The sequence below is a fragment of the Prinia subflava genome, chromosome 14, assembly GCF_021018805.1.
Source record: "Prinia subflava isolate CZ2003 ecotype Zambia chromosome 14, Cam_Psub_1.2, whole genome shotgun sequence".
NCBI lineage: Eukaryota > Metazoa > Chordata > Aves > Passeriformes > Cisticolidae > Prinia > Prinia subflava.
In genome coordinates, this window is record NC_086260.1 from 10,053,794 (window position 1) to 10,066,561 (window position 12,768).

The window sequence follows — 12,768 nt, forward strand, 5'->3', positions numbered from 1 at the left end:
CACTGGTCTGTTCCAGATTGGCAGTTCCTTAATCTTGTCCTAATCTCCAATTCTTACGAGATCAGGCAAAGGCATTGTTCAAACAATGAGGCTCTTCCACTCTTCCCTGCCCTTCCTGCTCCCTGTAACAGGCAGAGGCTCCCTCACCACAATGACAAGCCCTGGACTTTTTCTGTAACTCTGCTCACACTCCATCCCAAGATCCTGTTACTGCCTTCATTCCCAAACTCTGTTTCCTCCCTGTCCCTCAGGGCTGGATCCTATCTCCTCTATGGGCTCATTGAGTCCATCACAGGTCTGGCAATCCTTGTTGAGCTGTGTCCTGTGATGCTGTCATGAGCACCAGTGTTCCCATCTAAACACAATCTTCTCTGGCTTCCAGTGGATGATGAGGAGCATACCCCTTAACCCCTTCTTCTTTTGCTGACTCCTTGGGTGATAACTATTGTCATTTCCCACACCTTACTGGCACTGAATGAGCCTCAAATTCTGCTACCAATGAGATTGCCAAGGAGTGAGGAATTTAGGCAGGAGAACTATGGAGGATTACAGGGCTGATTGAGATATTACAGATTATTCCTGACTCATATTGTAGGTCTGATGAAAGAAATTAGTCAGATCCTTCCAACACAGTTTGACCTGGCAGATGCAGCCAGCAGCCAGCTCAGCCCATTGTGAGGAGCTCACAATGTTTTGTAAATGGAATAAAGTTCATTTAACACAGCAGGCCTGTATTTGCTGTTAACTCAAAGGCCTCTCACCTGAAAACAACCTGCAGATCACTTACCCCATCACTGCTTGCAGAAGGAATTAGTTCCTGAGAGCTGCTGTTGGTGGAAGAGGTGGCTATTTCTGAGACATTACCCCCTTTCCCAAGGCAGGGTAAAGGTCTTTTTCCTGTGATGCTGATTTCATCATTGAAATACTCACAGTCCCTGTTCCCTTTTTGGATAGCCAGGACTCTGTCCCAAAAATGTTCTCCTGCCTCTGGGCTGTCTCTCTCAGCAATGCTACCAATATTGGTCTTAATGTAATTTTGCTTTTTTTGGCAGCTTTCTCTTCCCAGGTGGGAATGCTGTTATTCCAAGTGACACCTGTTTCCTATAGGTCTCTTCAGCCCATAGGAAAAATGTTCTTTCCCCCAAGCTTACCTGCAGGCAGGCATCTCCTGGGACCAGTGGCTCAGGTAAGTAACTGAGCTCCCTGTGACTCAGTTCTGCTGAGCTATCACTGCCTGTCTGCCTTCTGCATGTGTCTTGTTGACTACTGGCAGCCACACGTGAATGGCTTACACTCTGACCAGTGGTGAATTTTTAGACATTTAGAGGTTAGGAAATGAAATGGGAACTTGTTTCCTAGTGTTTGCCTCCCATGTTCTGTCAGTATCTCCCCCTTCAGCACCCACCCCAATGTCACTGCCCTTCAAGCCTCTGCTATGCTCTGCTCTTGGGCAGGTTCAGGTTTATACTCTGCCAGCCTGTTTTCTTCCAGAAGGAAACAAACTCCCCTGCATCCTCCACAGCCTGTGTCCCTGCAGCCCATCCCACCCTGCAGGGCCCCCCAGTGCTGGTGGGGCTCTGCCCCGGGCAGCCATTCCCTAGTGGTGCCCCAGGGCCTGTCTGCAGCTGAGCTGTCTGGAGAGAGCATTAGCATTTCTGCATCAGGACAGAGGGCAGGTTTGTGATTGCTCCTTGATTTGTTCTTTTTGGCTGCTAACTCTGCCTTCATGCCCCAGAGATGTAAGGTGTGTCCTGAGCCCAGATATTCCCCTGTCCCCCTGGGGCAATGGTTCTCAGAGCCTCCAATGGCGGTTCCTCTGGGGCACGGCAACCATCTCACCTAGCTGAAGGCAGATTTGTGCCAGGTTAAGCCATCAGCCTTGAATGCCTTCTCTGTTCTTGTTCCAAAGCAGCTTCTAAATCAGAAATCCTACCCACCTGCATTTGATAGGGGCAGGGATTTTGCAATACTGGGAGGCTGAGTCAGGCATAGAGACAAGAGCTATTCCTACTGGTGAAAGGTTCTGGTGCATTTAGGTACCCACTGCAATAGTTTCCCTCCTCATCACATCTCCCCAAGGGTTGAGCAAGACTGGCAAACCTGGTCAGCTCACACCAGAGGAGCAGCTCTGGGGGGGCCCTGGGCTGTGGCTGACTCAGCAGGGACTCTGCTCCCTGCCTGCTCATGGCTTTTCTCCTGTCAGCAGCAGCAAGGCCAAGGTAAATTACCTGGTTTTGGAACAGCTTTGGTCCCTGCTGAGATTGGCAGCCTCTGTCTTACTGTGAACCTTTTTGATACAGCAGCAGAACACCATACAGGTATGGAAAACAGGCTGACCCTCTCCAGTGGTCTACCACATGTGTGTTACATTTACTGATCCAAATTTCCCTAAACTGTACCCTGAAGGGAAAGCATCTGATTCCTGTCATTCAGATACAGGCCCCTTTGCCAGCTGCCACTTTTAAAGCTTCTCTGATAAAATCTAATGGAGCTTGTTCAGGCTGTTCAGATCAGTGGTGGCTGGGGGAAAGGGTCTTGTAAAAAAAGGTGTTTAGGCTTCTGTTAGCCTCGTATTTAGTTTCCTGCACTTTTCAATGTTTTCTGAGCCTGACCTATGGCTAAACCATGCTGAAGGGATTAGTTAAAAGACTCTCATTTATTTTTTTGATACTTCTTCTAGCATCTTGTTAGTGATTTTCTGTATTTGACACTGTTAAATGGTAAATCAAGGAGTTCTATCACTACAATGTTTTGTTACAGAAGTTCCTAACTGAAGGTCTTTTAAGTTGTTCTGAGTTTCTGTATTTGAACACAACAGCACTGCTCTGGGCCAAGCCCAGTGAAATCTCCAGCAGTTTGCCTGATTTACCTTCCACTCTTCATACACTGTGTTAGACCTGGGATTTCATGCTCTGCTCATCCTAGGTCACAGCTTGATCTCTTTTGAGGTGGTAAATCCTGCAGCTCCATTAATGTATGGCTGCTCCAGACAGCCGCTTGAAGCAGCGCATGTGGCTCTTCAGCAGGTCTGCAGGCTTAGAGGCAGCCAAAGAAGGCTCCTGGCACATCTTCCTCTTGAAAGTGGGTGTGAGGGAGGAGGAGGCAGCAGTTATTGAGCTGACAGAATTTCTTGTCTCCTGCCTGGGTCTCAGTGGGCTTCAAAAGAGGGTCAAGAAACGCCAAGTCCTTGGGCTGGCCCTGTCCCACACCGGGGCTGCCTTCCAGTGTGGCCCAGGAGCGTCTGCCCAAGATGATTTTTTTCAGCATTTTTATTCCTTTTGCACCTCTTGTTTGGGTTGCTGAAGTTTTTCTCCTGGCTTGTATTTTTATGAGGACTCATCCCAGCCGTTGGGCTCTGATGACTGGGCCAGGTTCCTGCTGCTGGTTCCAGCAAAGCCGTGCCCCAGCTGAGCTCACCTGGCCTGCCTGGGCCTGGCCCGGCCTGCTGGAGCTCCATCGGCTCTGCTCAGCCCACTATGGGAAAAGCAGAGCTCCCATTCCTCTTCTGAAAAACCTTCAACTCTCTCAATTTTTGGCCCAGCTGTGAGCCCAGTGGTTCCTCTGCTGCTTGTCTTCTGTTGCCTGGACAGAAATGTTGGCCCTTAGTGTCCTCCTTGGAGGTGACATCCCACACTTTAGTCCAGCACTGAACCACTTGCCCCAGGCATCCTGGGAGTGTCCTGGGGCTTTCTCTGTTTCTGCCTGTGTCCAGTTCCTTTGGCTGGATTGGAACTCTTCTGGGTGCTCTGATTTTTTCCTTCCCACCAACTCCAAAATCATCACCATCGTCTGACTTCCCATGAATTTCTTTTGATTCTCTTGCCTGGACAAGGCCTAAACATCTCCACACACTCATGCCAACTGATGGATCCCTAGGATATTTGTAACCTTTATTTCTCTTTGCCAAACCCATTTGTATTAGGTAGTGCCCCCAAAAGAAAAAAAACCCAAGGATTATTGAAACCCTCTTCTCTACCCCATGCAAACAGCCCTGCCTGTGAGGGCAAACAGGTCCTTTGTCCTCCATTTTGCTGCTCCATGGCGATATCCCCTCTATGTTAAAATGTTTTTCCCTGGAGCCAAATTATTAAACAGCTTTTTGAGCAGACTTGCACCAATCTCTTTGCCAAACTCTTGCCATTCCTAGCCACTTCAGGCCAATCCTGGTGGTGCTGAGCTGCTGGAGGCAGGGATGTGCCTGATCCCTCAGCAAAGCCTGTTCTGGCATTGCACAACATGTCTGTTCTCTGGGGGCCACGCGCAATCTGCGCCTGGGACAGATGTCGGAGCTTGATCCCGCTGGAATGACGTCAAAGGCTGCAATACTGTCCCTCTTCCCGGGCTGCCAGGGCCTGCCCAGGGCTGCTGTGGCCGTGTGTGAGGCTGTGGGGCTGCCACCGCCTCACCCCACACTGTCGCATTCATCTGTCACCAAACGCCAGCACAGGCGGCCCTACCACTTTGCACAGTGGAGATCTGCTTACATGCCCAGGTCTTCCTTGCAAATTCCTGCTACTCCTGAAACATCTGGCTGAAAGCAAATGGGATTTGATTTTAAAAGGAGCATCCTCCATTGTTGACCTGTGAGCAGATAAAAGTCCAGCAATCTCCCAGCCTTTCCCATACTTGGGACACAGGCTGGCACAAACAAATGCCATTTGTTACAGAGCTGCAGCAGCCAGCACAGCAGAGGGTATCAGTAAATCCCTGGATGTGACTTGGCACCCGTCTCCGTGGCACTGATTAGGAGGACAGGAGTTATCTACATGCAGCTATTTTGGATGCTTGTGTGAAGAGCTGCTGAAGGCAACAGCAGCTTCAGCCTGTGCCCAACAAGCCTGGGTGACATGGGGTGACACACACTGCTGGACCTGACTGTTTGCCACAGGGAAGGTTTCCCAGTGCTGCAGGGAAGGAGGAGACTGGCACATCCCTGGGGCAGGAGTTCCCCGAGGCTCTGCATTTCCTGGGGGCTGTGGCAGGGCAGGGGTTGTAACAGGATGTGATTCACAGTCACCACTGCCAGCATTGCCTGTGCTTTGCCAGCCCTGCCCGCTGCTGAGGCGCTGCTGACATCCCACATCTGCCAGACCCAGCCTGCAGTGGGCTGCATCCAGCCTGAGCTCACTGAAATGCTGTTCCTGATCTGATGAGCTGGGTGCTGGCCCCAGCCGTGGTCCATTTTGACAGCTCTGCACAAAGGTCGGGGGAAGGCAGCAGTGTTTGACGTTTTCAATTTTTATGTGAATGCCCAGACAGTTCTTAGATTCTTCTTAAAAAGCTGATGACAGATTAGGACCAACTCCCAACTTGGGGTTTTGGAAATATTGAGACTTTCCAAGTTGTCAGTCCAGCAGGAGGAGTTCCAGTGTGCCTGTGGCTGTGCACAGCATCCTCTCCTTAAGCCAGCTCAGGGCTGCTGGTGGTAGCTGCCCCCAGGATGTGGCCACATGTAAGGTATGACCCGGGAAAAGTGAAAAAAGACTCTATAACATTAGCAAGAACATTTTTATTGGCTCATCAAATGAAATAACTATAAGATGTAGAAAAATTGCTAGCCCTACAAAAATGGGGGAGATTAGTTTTTAACATATAGGTGCAGAGGTAAGATATCTTTAAAAATCTGTGATTTTTGAGCTGGAAATACAACTGAGACAAGTCTTGAAATTAGATATTTACTCACCAAATCATTTTTGCTAAAAAGATCCAGAGTTTGCAATTGATTTCATTAGTCTCTGCTGAGCCCACCAGTGAAAACCCTGGTTAGAAACCCCTGCTGTGTTGGTTTGCTGTGGGTACCATCAGCAAATTATTGTGATTATAACAGACTTTGCATGCTAAAAGTGAAGAACGTGGCATTCCAAAAGCAATATCTGTTCTGTCTTTTCTGATAGAGATAGCTAGTTTATTCCTAGCTGGAAAAGCAAAAGCAGTTTCCTTGAGTGGTTGTGCTAACAAGGTTGTGAGGAGAAGGGCTGGCTGGCAATGCTCCACCCCTTGCAGGGCAGAAATGGGCCAGTATTTACCTGAGGGGCTGTGATATTTAGACAGGAATTCCAAAGGGAGCTGCCACAGTGAACTTCCTCTGACTCTGACAGGTTTGCATGATCAATGCCTCACTGTAATAAGAGAGATGCTGCTTGCTGATGGCCAGGAGCCCTAATGGTATCCAGGGAAACCTGACTGCCGGCACTAATTCACAGGGTGGTCACTGTCAAATGCAAGCTTGTACAAAACCATCTAAATGTGGCTTGATCATTGGGGTAAACTGGCTTTAGAGTTGAGGGCAGTTGCTGTGCCAGCCTCTGCAGCAGACAGATCCCAAGTCCACCTGGACAAAAACTAGGTGATGTGCAGGGGTTTAGAGATCTCTTTTCCCTAGGGAAAGAAAGAACTAGCATGCCATTATGTAGAGGTTGTGGAAGAATTAAACCACTCAATAAGATGTGATGTTCTCCCCAGTTCAGTGATTACAGGCTCTTCTCATAAGAGCTGCTGAGTTCCCTCTGCCTCTAGCACAATTCAGATGTCCTGAATAAAAGGCTTTCTCATAATCTTTTTTCTATATTTTCTTCACCAGGCATTTGAAATCCATTTTATGAACACGAGTTTGTTCTGTATTGTACTTTGCCAAGATTATTATCCTTAGGGAACAGGAGGTGAAACTGCAGAGCAAGGAGATGAGGTGAGTCACTTCTGACCATATATACATTTACATAGTTGCAGAATTGGGAAGGGATGTATTTTCCTCTCAAGCAGTGCTTGTGGGGAAAAAGAATATATACTAGTAATCTGAATTTAGCTCTCCATTATTGCTTGTAACAGCAGCAGCGGTAAATATATTGCACAGAAACACCTACAGAGTAAGAAAATGGGCATCTTTAAATCGCAGGATATGTAATTAATCTTCCCCTAAACTTTTAGACAAGTCTAAGGTGGATATGAATGAAAACAATATGATCACATCTGTATTTTGAGAAAGAATAATCCAGGTCTGAATCAGTGGTTTTTCTTTGCTTACATTGCTACTAAGGACCCACTAGATGAAAAAATAGAAGATTGCATCACGATGGATAATTTTTGATATGATCAATCCAGTTTCTTTGAGTTTTTTGTCTGTTTTTTATTATTAATTATTCTGCTGAGAATATCTGTCCTGGGACAAACAAAGCAGTCAGCTCTCAATGGCAGCAAAATAAATCTTAGTCCAGGGCAACACAAATTGGAAAGAAGCTCCAGAGAGTGGTGCTATTTGAAATAAATTGAGGAAATATTTTAAAAGCTTGCATAGAAGAGCAGAGTTTTGCCAGCTATTACAATTGCACTTCAGAGTAACTGCTGAGTGGGTAATTAGTCTCATGGGAACACAGGAGCCTGGACAAATGTAAAAAGGAACAAGAGGGGGAAAAAAGCGTATGAAGAATTAACTTTGGAAAACAAGCTAGAACATTAGTCACAGGAGAGATATAACTCAGCTTCCATTTAACATTTATTTCTGTGATGAACAGAAACATTGTTTTTAACCCTGTATTGAAGCAGGAAATACAAACCTCGCTTTTTAAGACAGCTGGAACTACTTTATTGACTTCATCTCTTTGATAAGAGGGTGAAGGGGAGGGTAAAGAGGTGCTGAAAATACTGCAAACCCAGCAAATAGGACTTGGTTTTGGGTGGAGCAGGGAAAAAACAGTTGTGGAACTGGTCAAGATATTAGGTGGGGTCTATTTTGCTCTCAGAGACTCTCCCATCATGAAGACAGAGCAGTTAGTCAAGGTTTAAAAGATCATGTCCCCACCAACCTTTGCTCACAGCCTGTCTACAATGCTGGGTTGAGAGCACCCCAGCTGGAAGGAGGTGATTTACCTACCTGACATGCCAGAGGATACCTCTTTGCATAACTCTTTGCTGGGTTTAGAAAGACTTGGTGGAACACAACTACAAAGAAATCTTGAAGCATGTGAGACACTTCTGAGGTTATCTAGTGCACATGTGGTTGGTTCTGCCATTCCAGAGCTCCTGATCCATAGTCCTGTGCTGTAAATACTGAACCAGAGACTTATTTATAGAGTTTCTGCACATGGCTTTTGTGGTTCATTGCTCTCATTATTATCTCAACAGCAGTGATTTGCTAATCAATCCCTTGTAGAACAGGACTAATATTGCTTTGGCTGTTTGATGTTTAGAAAAAAGAAGAATGTGATTCCAGTGTCTCTGGAGAAGCAGGAAGCTTTGCAAAGTCTCCTAATATATCTGTGTATGAATCTATGTAAATGGGTCATATTCACTGAACTCTGTGCCTGGAGCAGTAACAGTAACATAACAGCTGAAGGTTCAGGACCAGGCACCAGACCTAGATCTTTCTAATTTTGAGGACTTTCATGCTTTCTCTACTCTACAGCCTCCAAGGAGATTGAGTTGACCTCCCTGCTGGACTCTCACCGTATCACTGGCCAAGTGTTGGGGTCCCAGCTGTCTGTTCTGCACTGGCACCTACAGGAGCTCTGTCTGGGGTTGCATCTCTCACCTGGTGCTGCTCCAGCTGTGACCTGAGCGAAGGTCACTGTGTTTGCATGTAGGCTCCGTCTTTGCTATTTAAGGCGAGCAAGAGGCTCTGAATTGTCTCGGTTGGGTCACCCTCTCTGTTTCCCAATTCAATGCAAATGGGCAAACAGGCAGGCAGCTCTTCCTTGAAGACATTCAAATTCTTGAGAGGCGCGCCAGTGTCTGGCAGATGTGGTATTGGCAATGCACGGTGGACACAACATGGTCATCGTTGTTCAGACCTGTAAACGCTGTCCTCAGAACCACCATCTCCTCTCCCCACCTCCCTGAGCCACGTACCCGCAGTGCACAGCACAAGGATCCTGCACAAATGCACCCAGCCCTGGCGTGTTCCTTCCAGGAGAGGGCAGGGGAATACAATTTATCGCAGATCCACTCCTGAACTGGAGCCAACGTCCATCCAATCCCAGATCTTCCTGTACGTCTTCCAGTACGTTTTGGTTTCCTAAACTTGGATGAACAGAGGTGGGTTCTGAATCTCCTCCAGGTGAATCAGTGGGTTTTGTCACAATTACAGACCTGCCTGTCCTGATTCATCTTCGGGAGGGCCGGCTTGGGCTGTGCCGTGCCCCTTGCCCTTGGACCCCTTACAAGGAGCTGTGTGTGCTCCGCTGAAGGCATCGGCTGCTGGGCAGCTTCAGCACCAAGGTCTAAAGAGCTGAGCCCTTCTTCTCGTGCTTCACCTTGCCATCAAGCCGGGGAGGCAGCGATGGGACAACTTGTGTATCACACGCTCAGCACGCTCCTGTCCTTGCAGAGGGTGGTCTGATTCCCTCGATGTCCATGATGTCAGCAGGAACAGCTCTGCTCCGTGGGTGCTTTTGCCAGATTAAAGTGCAGGGATTGAATGTGGAAACCCGAGGTTGGAGCTGGACCTGGCTAAAGATGGCCTAGAGAAATGCAGCCAAAAGGTCAGCTAACATCTTCTCTCTCAGTATATTAATGAACAGAAAGTTTGGGAGAAAATCAGAAACTCTCCCCTGGTCCCCCCACTGTCTTTAACAGTCAAAAGCATAATAGCATAAAAAATCCTAAAATTAGTTTCTTCCAACTTATCTCCCCCTGGACCTATGAGTCTTGATTCTGACTTGAAAAGACAACATAATTTCCAAACCAGTGGAGGAAAGTAAAAAACCCAAAATCAATAAACTGTTGGCCCTGCAACACAGATGCCCTGGCAAGGCCAAAGAAATTAAGTCCTGAGATTGCTGTTGCTGTTTCCATCTTGTCCTACAGAGACACAGCCAGGGATAAACATATTCTTTGTGTCAATATTTCTGTAGTACCAAGAGAACTTACAGTCCTAATCTGTGAGTGTCAAGGACTGATAAGTTAACATGATCATAAGATTACTGGAGAGTCTGACAGGCTTTTTTTGTTCCCTATGTCCCCATGTAACTGTTGTGGTGCTGAAATCTGAAGCCCAGTAGAGCTCAGCTGGATGTGACCATGGGCTTTGTGGCACATGGAAGGGATCCATCTGCAGGAGACTAATTTAAAAAAACTGAAAAAAACCCCAAACAACACACAAAACAAACAAATAGAATTTGAACTTCCTTTTTATTTATTTATTTTATTTTTTAACTCTGCTTGATTATTTTTGCTTCTTTCATTGGAAAAAGACCAACCTTGATTTGTAAATGAGATGGTAATGTGTGAATAATCAATTCAGCCTGACTAACCCTTGTTTTGCCAGGTGGCTGGTTGCCTCATCAGATTACTAATAGTTTGCTGCTGCAGTAAATAGGAAAGAGCAAGGGCTAGGGCAGAAATACCACAGGTGACCTCTAAAAACAGCAAAGCACTCACCCAGCGCAACCCAATCCCTCTCTTTGCCCATCCATGAAGTTCAAATGCTTTTCCTTCAAGTCCCCTCAAAAATGAGAAGTAATTTGTAACACAGAACTGTGCAACCAGTATACAAAAGAGGAGGAGATCCGAGGCAGGAAATGTCAGTCTCTGTAGAGCATGTATGGAAAGGAAAAAAATGAGCAGAGCCAGATAATTCTGAGGTGTAAACTGCTGAGTGTGGCATGGAGGAACCCTTTGCTGCCTTTCCCATCTCTTTAACTTTATAAAGCAGGGCAATAATTATCTTCAGGAAAAATTTTAAAAGTTTGAATGCTGAGGTTTATCTGCCTTTCCTGACTAGATCTTTAGCACACACACATCAGACAAAAGCTGGTTAAAAGGACCTTAACTCTGTGTAATCCCCAGGGTTTGGCTGGGCTGTGCCAGTGCCAGAAAGACTCTGAGTAAGGCAACCAGTTTGACTGAAGTTCTCTCCTGAAAGGTGGCAAAAGAGAGAATGGAAATTCCCCAAGTAATATCCAGGGACAGAAGTAACAATGGGTTTTCAAAGGAGTTTTTGAAGAGGTGGAAAAAGGGAAGGAAATCTCTTAGTGATGCACAAAAAGGGTGGGTTGGGAAAATTCATATGTATTTCATAGCATGGAATGAGGACTCAGTTGTGCTGCAGTACCAAATGAAGGATGCTGATGTGAGACATCAATCATGGATGCACAAAAATTAATTCCCAAAATCTTGTCTCAGCCCAACAGTCATTGCTGGTTCTCATGAAAAGCTGGCAGAAAAAAGGGATCAGAAGTAATTATATTTATCTAGATCTGTGCATTCCCCTGCTGTTAATAGAGGCCTGTAGTGTTTCCAAAGTTTTGAGCAAATCTTAGATGTATGTCAACTTGCTTTCGCTGTCATGGGGCTCAGAAGAATTAACCAGTTCATAGCTTAAGAAGTGCATTCAGAGATCATCGAGGAAAAGTGGCTGAGTCAGCTCAGAGGCTGGCACCTGCCACTGTAGCTTGTAATCTTCAGTTTTGGGTTTAAGCCCCAAGGTTTGCCTGCAGACCTCAAAACCAGGTTTTCAGTTCAAGGCACTCCCAGCAGACTCATGGATAAGAAAATGTGTTCTAGCTGAGAAAGGAAATTTCTCTGTTAAAATCTTTGCTCAGGAAAGATGCTATAATGGATGAAGCTGTGGGGATGTTTCAGCAAGGACAACCCCAGATTGGCATTCTGGGAGGCAGTGACTTTTATGCATTTTCCCATTATTTTCTGTTGTAAGGTAACAGGTTTGTGCTGTAGTGAGGCATCAGAACTTGTGTCATTGTATATCCTGTTTGTTTGGTTTTAACGTGTCCTTTGTTTGTGTCTAGAAATTTTTCCTGGGCAGAAAAAGAGGACTTTGGATATTTGTCCAGGGTATACTGATGTCCAACGGCCTGGTCAGGCTAGCAATTTCTACAAGAGCTCTGGACACCCAGGAATGCTGAAGGCACAGTTACTGAGCCTGCACACAAGGGCTGTGCTGAAGTTTCCTGTCGATTCTGTGTGCACAGCAAAGGGGATCTGGCCATAGGGAAAGATTTGGTGCATCCAGAACTTGTCACACTGTGTGTGAGTGAGCTTGTGTCAGGGTTCATTCTGCATGCTCTGGATTTGCTTCCCAGGTCCTGTGCACTGCCTGTCTGCATTTCTAATACTCAGGAAAGAGTATTGGAAAACTCAGGGAGAAATACAGATGCCTTAGTTACACTTTCCTGATATTTTCCATGGCATTTCACCTCATAGCAGTATTGAAAGGCTGAGATGCTCAGTAGGGTTCTTCAGATGTGAAAAAGTATCAGATCCCTCCTCCATCATGACATGCAGCCACACGGGGCAGGTGCTGGCACAAGGGATGGTGGCTGTGCATCCCCTCTCACAGCAGCACATGTTTGGATCTGCTTGAGCCCACTGAAAACTTCTCACCTTTCTATCTTCAGCCCCAGAGACAGCCAACAGTTCAGCCCTGCAGCTGCACAGTGCACAAAGGACCCAGCCTCCAGTGGTGCTTTTAGGGAAGCGAAAAGGTTGTGGGCCCAGTAAAACGGATGAAACTTGAAAAGCAGAACTGCGAAAACACCGGTTTATTTCCACATAAGGTAAATATGGGACTTCACTGCACCTCTAGCAATTTAAAGAAACTTCAGAATGACTGTGACTAAAATATGAACACATTGCCTTTTGCAAGTGGAAAAATGCAAGTTAGAGAATTCACTAAAATGTCCCAGTGCCTAGGTAGGTTATAGTAATGATAAAATTAAGACTGCAACCTCTGCATGTAATAAACATTACAAGGAATTTTGTACGTGTAGAGCCAACAATTCAAATTTCACTAAAGCCCAGCCTTGAGGCCTTTAGCTG